This window comes from Eulemur rufifrons, chromosome 7 (genome assembly GCF_041146395.1).
Source record: "Eulemur rufifrons isolate Redbay chromosome 7, OSU_ERuf_1, whole genome shotgun sequence".
Classification (NCBI taxonomy): domain Eukaryota; kingdom Metazoa; phylum Chordata; class Mammalia; order Primates; family Lemuridae; genus Eulemur; species Eulemur rufifrons.
This window is the reverse complement of record NC_090989.1, coordinates 209,185,986-209,198,863: the sequence shown is the minus strand read 5'-3', so window position 1 is coordinate 209,198,863 and position 12,878 is coordinate 209,185,986.

Here is a 12,878-nt window from a genome sequence, read left to right as displayed (position 1 = left end):
TCAGTATTGACATATGCTGTTGCTAAGCTCCGACAGAAAAGATAAAGATGGTTTATATGCAAGTCTGACACCACAACAAACCACATATGTTTTCCTCGTGGCAGTTCCTAAAACCAAAACCACCATGATGCAGTCAGAAAAGCACTGTTTATTAGTGAATGCTTTTATCACTGTTTTCTCATGTGGCTGGTCAATTAAAAAAAGTAGCATGAAAATAAATTAGCTAAGGATATGAGGTCTTCCTTGCATAAATGATAGTCCACAAAAGGTTTAATGTCTGCCACCCAAATCAGGGCTGGATCACTCAGGTCTCTCCCACACGGAAGGGGCCACATCCATCCTGCAGAGGAGCTTGCTGCCGTAGAGAAAGCATGCTTCCTGGGCCCCGCAGTTTCAAGGCCGGCTCTAGGAATGTGCTTGGTAGGATAGCTCAGGCAAGGCCTAAACAAGTAGCAGCAGACCAGAAACTGAAATGGAACTTGCCCCATCACAGTGAAGCAAAAAATGTGTCAACCAGGCACCACAGAGCTCGGTAAACAGCACTTGCACCTAGAGCATTCACAGGAGGCAGATTTCTCGCTGCACAGGGAAGGGGGCAAGCTGCGTATTGCACGGTGGCCGTGTCACTGGCATGCTGTCCATGAAGCTCATTCACTCCTTCACACATACTAAGCCCTCTGCAAAATGTCTACACACAAAAGACACCTGAAAAGTACCCTGCAAGGCCCTTACCAAGCTTATCTTTCTCCTCTGAAGTATATCTTCACGACTGCAACCACATCAAACTCTCTCTCCCCAACCTTCAAAATCACTTTGGACCTGAATTATTTGCATGATAATCCCCTCTCACTGCTTCACCCTATTCATTGTCCTTGTGCAGGTGTGGTCATCTGTCTTCTCCTGGTCACCTACGTGCATTCACAGGTCTCCAGATAACAGCCTCCAGTTCTCCTTGGGGCCAGCCATGCCAGTGCCAGCAGGGTTCGCTGAGGGCTTTGGCTTGAGAGATGGGAGAGAAGTGTTGACATCCCACCATGCAAGAGCCCTGGAGGAATGATCCACGTGGATCCTGAGAATGAAGCCCACTCGGGGAGGACGGCAGAGCCCAGAGAGACAGAAATACTGAGACCCAGTGGCTTATTGTGAGTCTTAAATCCAATAATGCCAGAAGTTAGCCTGCAACTTGAACTTATCCAGTTGTATGAGACAGCAAATTCCTGTGTTTTGCCTAAGCCAATTTGCGTTTTCTTTCTTTGGAACTACAAAGAGTCTAAGTGTGCCATTTTCTCAGCACGTTTTCACCTCCTCAAAGACAGAACTGTGCTCCTCACAGCCTTGGTCTGATACAAGGTACATGGTAGTCACTCAAAAATGTGTTGCTTCATCTGTCTTCTGGATTGTTCTATTTCATTTGATACTGAAACTAGAAAGTAGGCATACATTCATAACGCCCACGGTGAACCTGCTGTGTGGCCCCAGCAGGACTGGCACCCCCCAAATCAGGCACTGGCTCTGAATCCCCAACACTTTACCTAAAGCTGGTCACCCCTACCTCATTACCTGGTTCTTTAGAACTCACAGTCCAAATCGAGATTGACATAAACACAAGATCATATTCCTATTTTGAAGTCACCTAATATTTTCTTTATATGTATAGTGGTCAAATCCTCTGAACCCCAAAATAAAGACATATGGGGATTTTCTGTAAAATTCTGGCCATATGGTGGCCACTTCTTTCCATAGGTGGGACAGTCATATGTATAAATCTCTACGAATTTCCCCAGGGAATTTGTTTCATGGAATAACACGTGGTCATCTTACTTAGAACAGCAACCCCTTCACTTTGCCCACATTCGAAACCCAATGCTGCCCTGTGGATTGTTTCCACAATCCTCAGCCACAGCCCTTCACTGAACACACTCACCTTGGCCCACGGTGCCAAAATTTGGCACCTGCAGGCTTTATCATTTACTCATCTGGTGTCCACTGGCGACTACCGCCTCAGGCAGTGTTTCCAGGAACTGCAACTAGAGCAGTGAACAAGAGAGCCAAGCTCCCCGCCCTCACAGAGTTTATATTCCAACAAAGGTGATAGACAATAAATAAGCAACTCAATCATTAAGATTTTTTCAGACAGTAGTAAATATCATAAGGAAAGTAAAACAGGATAATATGAAGGAGACTGAGGAGTGGGGGAATTTGCACTAGGTGATTAGTTTTGTGAACTATTATATACTATTGGCTCCCACCCGAAAAATCTACGTATATGTGGGCCCTGGGCTGTCTTTTCTTGGACTCCAATGTCAAAAGACCTTTCTCAGTTCAGGGTGCAGGGCAATGTCCATTTCACTAGAAACTTCCAGCTCTCTCCTTTTTCTTTTTCTTTTTCTTTCTATGTCTTCCTTCCACTGGGACTGTCCCTTTTCCTTCCTTTGGAGGGCCACTCAGGGGGTCCTGGTGCCCCCTTCTAGGATAATACTGCATTACAGACTTGTTGCCCTAATTTTATAAATACCCATTGTACCCAGTGCTCAGCTCTTCCACATACGGGCAGCGGGTTTAGCAGTTGGCAGCCGGAGTCTAAGACCACAGATATACTAAGCTGGGTGGAAGGACAGAGCCCCTAAGGTTCCCTGTATATAACTTCTATCACAGGCAGCCACAGCTGGGGTACAAGTGGCTCACCACTCCTGAATGTCTCTCTTCAGACAAGACTCCAGGTCTGGGCAATCTAGAGCACCAGTGCCCTCTCATGGACGAGCCATGAAGCATCTTCAAGGGAACACACACACCCCAGCTCTCTCTAAGAGAGCTAAACAACACACAACACCTCCCAGCCACTGTCCTCCTCCATAGACGAGAGGATCATGGTGTTGTCAGGAGATGCTGATTCTGCCTACTCCCTCCATTTCTCCCACAAAAGAATCTGCCCCTGCTGGTGTCTGACTCCTGAGACCACCATCTTTAAGTATGATTTCTTAAGGCTTCCATCCCAACCAAACATAAATCTTCTTAGGACGATTCACTTTTAGAAGTTGAGTCATTTACCAGTTAGTAAGAATGAGTTTATGCAGTTCTTCCTTAATAGCAAACTTTGACCTAAGCAAAAGGCAGGACTTTGGGGACATTGAGCTATTCAGAGTACTGGCAATTGTTCAGGAAGGGAGGGTCTGCCCTAAAGACAAACTTGACTTACTACGTTCATGTATATTATCTTAATTAATGCACACAATGACTCAAAAATGCCCAAAGTAGTATCCCGATGCATTTTACAGGTGAAGAAATCAAGTCTGACACCATAGAACCTGGCATAACGCTGAAGTTCAATAGATTGGTTCCTTCTTTACTCTGTTATTTCATGTAAGCACAGAAGATGTTCTTAGAGGAAATCTGCAAAAATGGGGTCATTGTCTTTCAGCACCTACTGATATGGAAATGCATTATGGGAAAAGCAGAATAGAGAGGAAAATATAACCAAACACTGCAATTTCTTGAGCTTGAGATCAATCTGATTCTCTATGCAATTCCTCTTTTTCACTCAATTATTTAAGGAAAATTGTAGGTTTCTAATTAACAGACAACATCTACGCCAAGAATCATCATATTTTTCTGTAAGTGAAAGTTTACAGAGACTTTTCTTAACAGGCATGTTTGCTAATGTGAGTTATCAAAACATAGGTTAGCTCCTAACCCCATTGTGAAACAGATATCCATCTCATTAATACAGCAGCTAATGCCTTTCACGCAATCTTGAAAAATGGAGCTAAAAGAATCCAGTATCTCCATATAAAATAAAGAATCTGAGGTTGCTGGAGGGTCAGAGACCACGTCACACTAACCACATGTTACTATTAACACCATTATCATTATCCTCAGTATATCGGAGGCTGTGGTATATATGCTGGCAGGAGACCTTTAATGAATTTATGTAGGACCAGGAATGTTCAACTTCAGGATAAGATAAGAGAGGCCACTGGGGGCTTTTTATCCCCATACAGCTTGGAAGGTGTGCTTTTTCTCCTTGAAGAGTGAGAGCATGAGAATTCGGCTAACTATTTATTCCCATAAACATACTGGCTGTTTGGCAGGGGGAGCTTGCTTGGAAGTGTCCCAGTAGCAACAGGAGCCAATTTAAGATGGGAAAGTATAGTAGGAAATCTACCTTACAGATAATTTATAGGCTAAAATCTAAGAGATGCATCTTATCCTTGAGGGTCTTATTTTGAAGGGCAACATTCCACTTCAGAAAAATCCTATAGGATCCCTGATAATTTCGTTGTAAAGAGAAATAACCAGGAATTTGAGGGGTTAAGTAAGCTCCCCAAGGAAGCCCAGCTAGTAAGTGACAAGTTAGTACCTGAATTCAGGTCTCTCATCCCAGTCCTAGTGTTTTTCCTCTGTGTTGAACACTATAGACTCGGGTAGAGCAGCCAGACTTGGCCAATCTCATGGACATAGTCAATTACTGTTTGCTGCTTACAATTATTTTTTGTGCTTTGCTGTATGGGTCATTTTAATCCATAGGCAGCAGTGAAACTCTTCTGCTATCAGGCGTGTAACTGAGCTATTGTGTCCCATACTCTACAGTTGTCATTGTTTTGTGGCCAGTGTGCAGACATGGGCATCATCACATGACCTCTAGCCATGTATTCCAGTTAAAAGCCGAATCTCAGCTAGCACAAAATCAAGTTGCAAGTCAGTCATGATTGCTGCCAACATGAGTAAATATATTGGTTGATTCTTCCACCAAAAAAAAAAAAAAAAGTTTCATGGGGCTCTAATTTTCACCCCCAATAAATCAGGGCTTTTTAAAAGATTGAACATGAGAACCCAAGCCTGTAGTCCAGTTTATCTACCTTGTCACAGTAAGCTCACAATCAAGGGAGTTTATCACATTCCAGTGGACTGGTGTGCTTTACTCTGTGAGAGAAAATGCACCAGGAGACTTTGAGATGGCGACAGAGATAGTGCACCTCTCCACTCCTCCTGGGGCTGGAACACAAGAGGGAGCAAAACAGATCAAGATCTTTTCCTTAGGAGTTTGCACTACTAGTAGATAATATTCATTGTAGACTGTAAAGAATACCATGGTCGGTTCTATTAAGGTTGGGGTTTTTTAAATAAATAAATCCAAGTCCAGATCTATATTACAGTTAGGGACTCAATTTCTGATCTGAAATGGGAAAAGCTTTCGATTTCTAGATCTCGTTCAGAGATTATCTAGTTAATGATGGCATAGCACAGCTGTGGGAAATTTAAAGCTTTTCTGTGCAAATTTGACCTACATTCCTCTTATTGATTAGCCATACCTAATCTCCCTCTTTCCTCTGTGTTTTTCTGACTGCTCACCTCTTTCCCATTTCTCTTCAGGGTTAATAAGTAAAAGAAGGAACATGGAACTAATATCTGTCAAGGACTCTGAATTATAATTCTGGAGAAGGTGGTTGTTGGAAAGGAGGACATCAATAATTTGTTTTATCTCCATCCAGTAGGGCCATGGGCTAACTGAGACTTGGTTTTGGCATTTCCTCTTATTTCAAAAAGGAAAAATAAGAAAATATGTATTTGAACATGTATTTGCTATCTCAACAAAAGCTCTTTATCTCCCCCGAGGCTGCCTGCCAAGCCCCAGAAGGTTTCAGGGTCAATGATTATCATCTTTCCATCCAGGCACTTTGACATCTGTGAATATGTTGACCTTGAAGATTGGGCTAAGTCATTCCTAACAGATGTTAATTTGATTGCGAAGTTCTGACCTCTCTTGAGGTCTGGTTTTTGTCTTCATCACTATATTAAGATGGTGATAACCTCCCTGAAGTCATAAAAATGTTCTGATAAGACTTATCGATCCTAGATTTGAAATTCAACAGATAACCAAAATGTTATTATGGTAAACTTTTAACCTACTCCTTAAGACATATGTCCACCAAGACAGAAACAGAGTTCATGCTTTTTGTCTCATAAAAGACCTCTTTCTCATTTGTTTCTACATTAATAATTACTGGTTTAAAAAATAACACAACCTACTCTATCTACTTTGCATTTATTTTTTGCCAACTTCTGGCAAGAACAAGGACCATTATCATCAGGAAATTAATGAAACTCCTTCCCTTAGAAAATTTTGGACTGTGAAAACAAAATTTTTGTTTTGATATCTCAACGTTGGAAGACAATGACGAGATATCAGAAATAGAGTGGCTACCTTTAAACAAGTCCCTCAGATTTCAGCCCAGGGTTAGAAATGATGACTATCTCTCTGAGCAGCTAAAGACACAGAAGCTCTGGGGAATAAAAGCGCTTCTTACTGTTGTGCTGTGGTGGGAAGAACATGACTTGGAAGTGAGGCAGAACTGGGCTCAAATCTTAGCTCTGCAACTTACCAGCCAGATGTTCTTAGGAAAATTACTAGACAGAGTTGAGCATGAATATCCTAATGGGTTAGATGGGGATAAGTAAGACCCAGGTTGGTTGGAACTCAGAAGAAAAACCTTCCTTCAGACATACCCAGAGGACACCCAAAGGGACACTGAAACCCAGAGACCTCATTCCGTGCTCTCTTGTCAGCCATGCCCTCAAGCTCTAACTAATGAGCTACAGATTAACGACATATTTTCTGTTGTCGTTAGAAGCTTCTTAACCTGAGGTAGAGATGATATTCACCAAATGCTTTCAGAATGTCAAAAACAGGAGCTCAAGGTAAGGAGAAAATATTAAACAATCACTAAACTTTTAAAATGCCCCAAGAATGGGTAAATTATGTCAGAAAAACTTGAAACAGATGGGCTAGAGTCAGGGAGTTCATCAAGGTAGTGAGAAACCAGGTCAGACTATGGCCCAGCAGGGAAGATGGGAGCGAGATCGACAAGGTTCTAGAAGTCACTGACTGTTCTAATCCAAACAACCCTTGGGCTAGGCCTTCAGCAGCGTCATCTCTGCCGGCACCTGCATCATTCTCCACAGTGGAGCCAGACGTTTCTCGTGGGGAAAAACACCCCCAGAAAGGAAGAAAAATCAGGATCACCTTCAGAGATGGCCAGGTGGACCTTCACCTCTCCCTTCCTGTTTGCTGATGCCCAAGATTCCTTTAACCGGAGTGGAGCACCTTTCATCCCATAATTATAGCTAAAAGGCTTAAACTTCACAAGTCTGTTTCAGACAAGGCGTTGATGAATATGAGTTGCAGCCAAAATATAATCAGTCAGCCTCAGTCAGCAAATGTCAGTGACTGGTTATCAGATCTCTCTCTGCTTTGAGAGAGGAAAGAGGTGAAGAGGGCAAGGTCCCGGACACCTGAAGGGAGAGAAAGGGTCACCACCAGAAGAAAAGCTGATGGGAAAAAAGTTAGCTTATGTGACAGTTTTGCCTCAGGTGGGTCTTGTTTGCAGCTGGGCAGGGTTAACAGAAGCTGATTGAACTCTCTAAGATTTGGTTTGGGGAGGTTTGTGGGATTTTTTATATTTTTTTGTTTTATTTTAGTTTTTGTTTGATCAGCCTCTGCAAAGACCATAAATCTATTAGCAATGATTTATGAACTGCTTTTCCTTTGGTGGTGTTTATTTATTTATCATGGAGCTGGTTGGCTTCTTACTGAGAAAAAAAAAAAAAGGCTCCTGATAAATCGATAGCTTGGGTGCTGGGAGGGAAAGTCCAACCCGCGTTAGATGCCACAACTCACTCTGCATTATACTCCTTTTATGGTGACACAGCCTGGTCAGCCAGCCCATCAGCCCGTCGGCCAGACAGTGAGACATCTGGCCAGTCAGTCAACCAGACAGATGGTGGGAAAGTCAGTCATTCGGTCATTCAGTCATTCAGTCAGACAGTCAGTCAGACAGACAGACATTGGTCAGACATCAGTCAGCCATCCAGCTAGTCAGTCCGATAGTCAGACATTTAGTCACACAGTTCCAACAGGCAGTCAGACAGACACACAATCAGACATTTAGTCAGACAGACAGTCATTCAGTTGAATGTTCAGTTCAGGATTATGCTTATATTATAAGTGAAGGTGTTGCTATAGTTTAAATCTGTTTCCTTCTTAGGATTTTGGTATAACAAGAGTTTTAAGTATACAGGAGGTTTAGTACCCAGATCAAAGGATTACCGTAGTTTCTGGTGACCTGGAGTTAATCTCTCACTTAGGCTCATTGCAGGCCAGATTTCAAGATCCTTCAACAATCTTTTTCACAGTCCTTGAGGCTGGAGGCAACTCGAGTCCGTTGATTTTGGAGTCTGAAGACCTGGTGTTTGACACAGTGTGAGTCCCGTGGTAGGAGTGTATGCCAGTCAAAGAAACACCAACTGTCATAACAGGAAAATCTTGGGACTTCAATGGGTTAGGGTAACAGAAATTTACTTCTTCCTCACATGCTGGCTGAGAGAGGTTTGGCCACCCAGCAACCACAGCAGTTGGCCTGGGTGTCAGCAAGCAGCAGAGGCTCTGACAGGCAGTCTTCATGAGTCAGTCCTAGAAGGGGCCCCCACACTCCTACCCATGCCCCGTTAGTCAGAACTCAGTCACATGTTCGTATCCAGCTGCAAGGGAGGCTGGGAAGCTCGTCTACCCGTAGGCCCAGGAGGACTGGGAAACATACTGGGCTTCCAGCTAGTCTTTGCCATCACGCTCAATAAATATTTGCTGAATGAATGGTTCTAAGCCCCACACAACCATTTACTGAGCCTTATGATTATGTTTACATGTCTAATCCTAAAAATATATGTTAAGTTTTATCTGCGTAAAAAGCATAATACCTTAGAGCTGTGGTCCCCAACCGCCAGGCCGAGGCTGGGTATCGGTCTGTGGCCTGTTAGGAACCTGGCCTCTCATCGCCACCTGAGCTCCACCTCCCCGCTACCCCTGGTCTGTGGAAAAATTGTCTTCCATGAAACTGGTCCCTGGTACCAAAAATGTTGGGGACTGCTGCCTTGGAAGGCTTGCTATGGTTTGAATATTTGTGTTCTCCTCCCAAAATTTATATGTTAAAATCCTAACCCTCAAGGTGATGGTGTTAGGAGGTTGGACCTTTGGGATGTAAGTAGGCAATAGAGCAGACAGATCCTTGTCTCTTTCTGCCAAGTGAGATTATAGTGAAAAGACAGACACCGATGAAACAGGAAACAGGCCCTCACCAGACGTGGGTCTGCCAATGACTTTATCCTGGACTTTCTAGCCCCTAGAACTGTGAGAAAGAAATTTCTGTTGTTTATAAGCCACCCGGTTTATGATGTTTTGTTATAGCAGCCTTAACAGACTAAGAGAGGGCTTTTTGTTTGTTTTTTGTTTTGTTTTTTGGGAGTTGATGGATCTGAGTAAGTAAAAGGACTTATAAATTGATAGCATTCAACATAACCTTTCCTCAGACGGATGTTCACCTAGAATGGCTGAAAAGCAAGTTTGAGAACTCCACGTACAGTAAACACAAGCAATACAATCGGGATCATTTGAAACGACAAGATGGTTCTCATTTTCTTTCTCCAAGTTATATGGTATACATTTAACAGCATACATGATGACTCAATTTGAGACTCCCTTTGTCCAACAGAAAGAAGGCTTCACAAATTAATATTAACAATTTGAGTTATTCACACATGCACAATAACCTATATACACGGTTGTTCATTACAGCATTATTTGTAATAGTATTAGGATTAAAATCCATTGAAATGTCCATGTTTCAAATTATCCTAAACCAATTTGGCTCTTCAGGAATGTCAGTTTCTTTTGATAACTGTTGACAGCCTCTGGCTACTGTAGGTGAATGGAGCCTATATGTCCCTTACCTTACAATCTCTCTTCTGCGTGCTATGTTGTAATTCCACACCAAATTCCAGGTACTATGAAAGCAATTCTCAGACCAAATTCTTCCTCCTATGCAAACACTTGCTAGTATATACAGTATATGTTTAGTAAGCAGAATCAAAATGCAGACACATAACAAGTTCTGTAGGTAGAGATGTCTGTTTTCTGCTCCAGGTACTTCAAACAACAGAAGCCAAGATATTCAGAGAGAAAGGCTGGCCAGCTTTCTGGTTCGGTCAGGTGACAAGGTGCTCTGTGAAGTGAAGGACACAGAACACAGTGAGCCACCTCTGTGTCTTGAGAGTTATGTCAATGGCAATAGATGGCTTGCTTGAGAAATCTCTTACTTTGTTTATTCAAGGACTGTGAAGTACATATAATTTTCTTAACCAAACACCTATTTTGAACTCTACTCATTTCATCTTTTACGCTAATTAATACACCTTGTGGTGTAGATTTCAACAAGAATATTTGAAGTGCTAAGTAATCAGCCTTGAAATGCTGATTGTTGGTCAGGCTACGTCAAATGTGGACTAATCACTCCCAAGGCCCAGATCGGATTTCACTCATACACATATCACAGAATTTACTCTAAATATTTCAAAAGAAAATTACCATGGAGACAATATACTTGGTCCGCTAACAGAGGACTATTTAAACCAATTATGATACACCCATAAAATGAAATGTTGTGCAGCTGTAGGAAAAAACGAGGGCACACGCATGAACAGCTATGGAAATGTGAAACCTGTTATATAATCACATGAAAACGGACAAGCACAGGACATTACGTACAGTATGCCTGCACTCGAGTAGAAAAAGATCATTTACATATTGTGTACATGCATAAGTATCTCTGGAACACGCACAAGAACTAGATTATACTGGTGACATGGGGGAATAAGGTAGTGTGAGGATACTGCAATGGGAGAGAGAGATTTCAGCATTTTCACTTTGTATTATTTCAAAAATAATTTCAATATAAAAGATTAAAATATTAATAGTCTTTAAACACACTTTACAGAACACTTTTTGCGGGGTGCCTCAGTGAAAATTCACGTATTTATTCATTCTGTCAAGGTCACAGACATTCCTAATCTCTGACTTGTGGTCAGGGACGCTTCTGCCACTCTTGGCAAAGCTGTTTCAAATCAAATGTGACCCTCTTTCGCCTGTGACTGCACATACCTCAACTCTGCAGCTGTCACCTGTCTCTGCATCCTTTGTCCTTCCGCACCCCACACTCATAGGCTGCAATGGCCCCTTGGTCCTTGATCCCAGAGTGCTGGGATCAGCAGCTCTGCTTGCTGCTGCATTCACACCCTGAAGAAAGTACACAAGAAACTGATACAGAACGATGTGCAACATTCTCCTCCACAGTTAAAGGTGAATTCATTAATGCCCCAGAGCAAAACATCCTCAGCAAAAGCCAAAGACAATAAGTGGGGCTGCTTTTTTGAAAAACACTTAACAATTCACTGAGGTATTTGCTGATGTCATTCTGTTGTTCTTAAATTGATTTCAAGGGAAAACTGGTGAACTTTTGTCCTCGAGTAATTTTCCCTTTATTCACCCCTCCTCTGTTCCTTCTCCCTCCAACTCCTTTCATTTCCTCCCAACCAAAACACCCCGAGCAACACTCCCCTCATCGCTATTTTGCCATCAGCCTGAAATAGGTCAAGGCTCCAGTCACTAGTGAAACATGAGGCAGTTTGTTTGGCTTGGATGTGGGATTGTACAGATGCTTACTTATATGCTGGTCTTCAGATGCTAAGACGTTATGCAGGAGGCATCCCTGTGGGCTGGCGGCCAGCGAGGGCTGATCGTCCCAGGTCACAGGAAGGCATCGGACAGGGTGGGGGCAAGCAGGCGTGCCCTCATTTCTGTGGACAGCAGATGTGGAAAACTGGCAGCTCACAGACCTTACTGGAACATAGACAGCTTCGGTGCAATGAATACTGCATTTTCAAAACCTTTTCATTAGTAACTGATATCTTAAAAAAAAAAAAAAAAACAAAACCTAGAGATTTCACAAAATTCCAGATGTAGCATCTCTTAGATGTACATCTGGCCAGCCAAGACCTGAATCCCTCTAAGACAACACTTGTATGAGTCGGGCTGCCCACTTTAGTCAAGACACACTCTCCAATTCGAGTGGTCCCAAGGCTGTTCTGATGACATCTATTGCTGTGTGACATGTTACCCCCAAAAGTCTACAGTTCAAAACAACTGCTTTATTTCACTCGTGATTTTGTAGTTACAGTCAGATGTGGGCTGGTCTGCAGTCAACTGAAGTTTCAGCTGAGCGGGGGCTCCAAGACGGCTGCTCCCACAGCTGCAGATGATGTACTTGACGTTGGCTGGGGTGTCCACCGGGGCTGTATATTGGAGCACGTGTACGTGGCCGCTGAAGCATGGCAGTCTAAGGAGGGTCTTCATCTCAGACTTCTTACATGGTGGCTGGCTTCCCCCACAGGGGGCATCCTAAGAAAACCAGGTGGTACTGAGTGGTCTTTTATAACCTAGTGTCAGAAGTTATATTCTGTTGGCTGAAGCATTTATAAGCCACCCTGTTTCATGTGGAAGGGACATAGACACCACCCCTCCATGTGAGAGGTGGCAAAGAATTTGAACCTCACTTGACCTGCTTGGTTCCTGTAAACTTTTGACTGTGAGCCCCCCGGGGCCTGAATGAATATAGGCAGCAATGGATTTTCCCTTTCCCCTCCCCTCTCTGCTCTCTGTCCTCTCTACACAGGGTCGGGGGTGGGGTGATATTTACAGGGTACCACCCACATACCATTCCTTCATCTTACAATGTTTGTAGAGTACCAACCACGAGCCAGGTGCTTTCCACCCATTTTTTTCATTTAACACTCACAATAGTGCTATTAAATAGGTATTATCCTTATTCTGCAGGTGAGGAAATTGAGTCTCAAAAATCAAATACTTTGAGGAGGGTTATGTAGCTTAGAAAGGGTAGATCTGGGATTCTAACCCAGCTCTTGCAATGTGTCACATGACAAGGGGTATTATCATTTTCTCTTGAATCCCTGAACAATATCTATGAATGTATAGA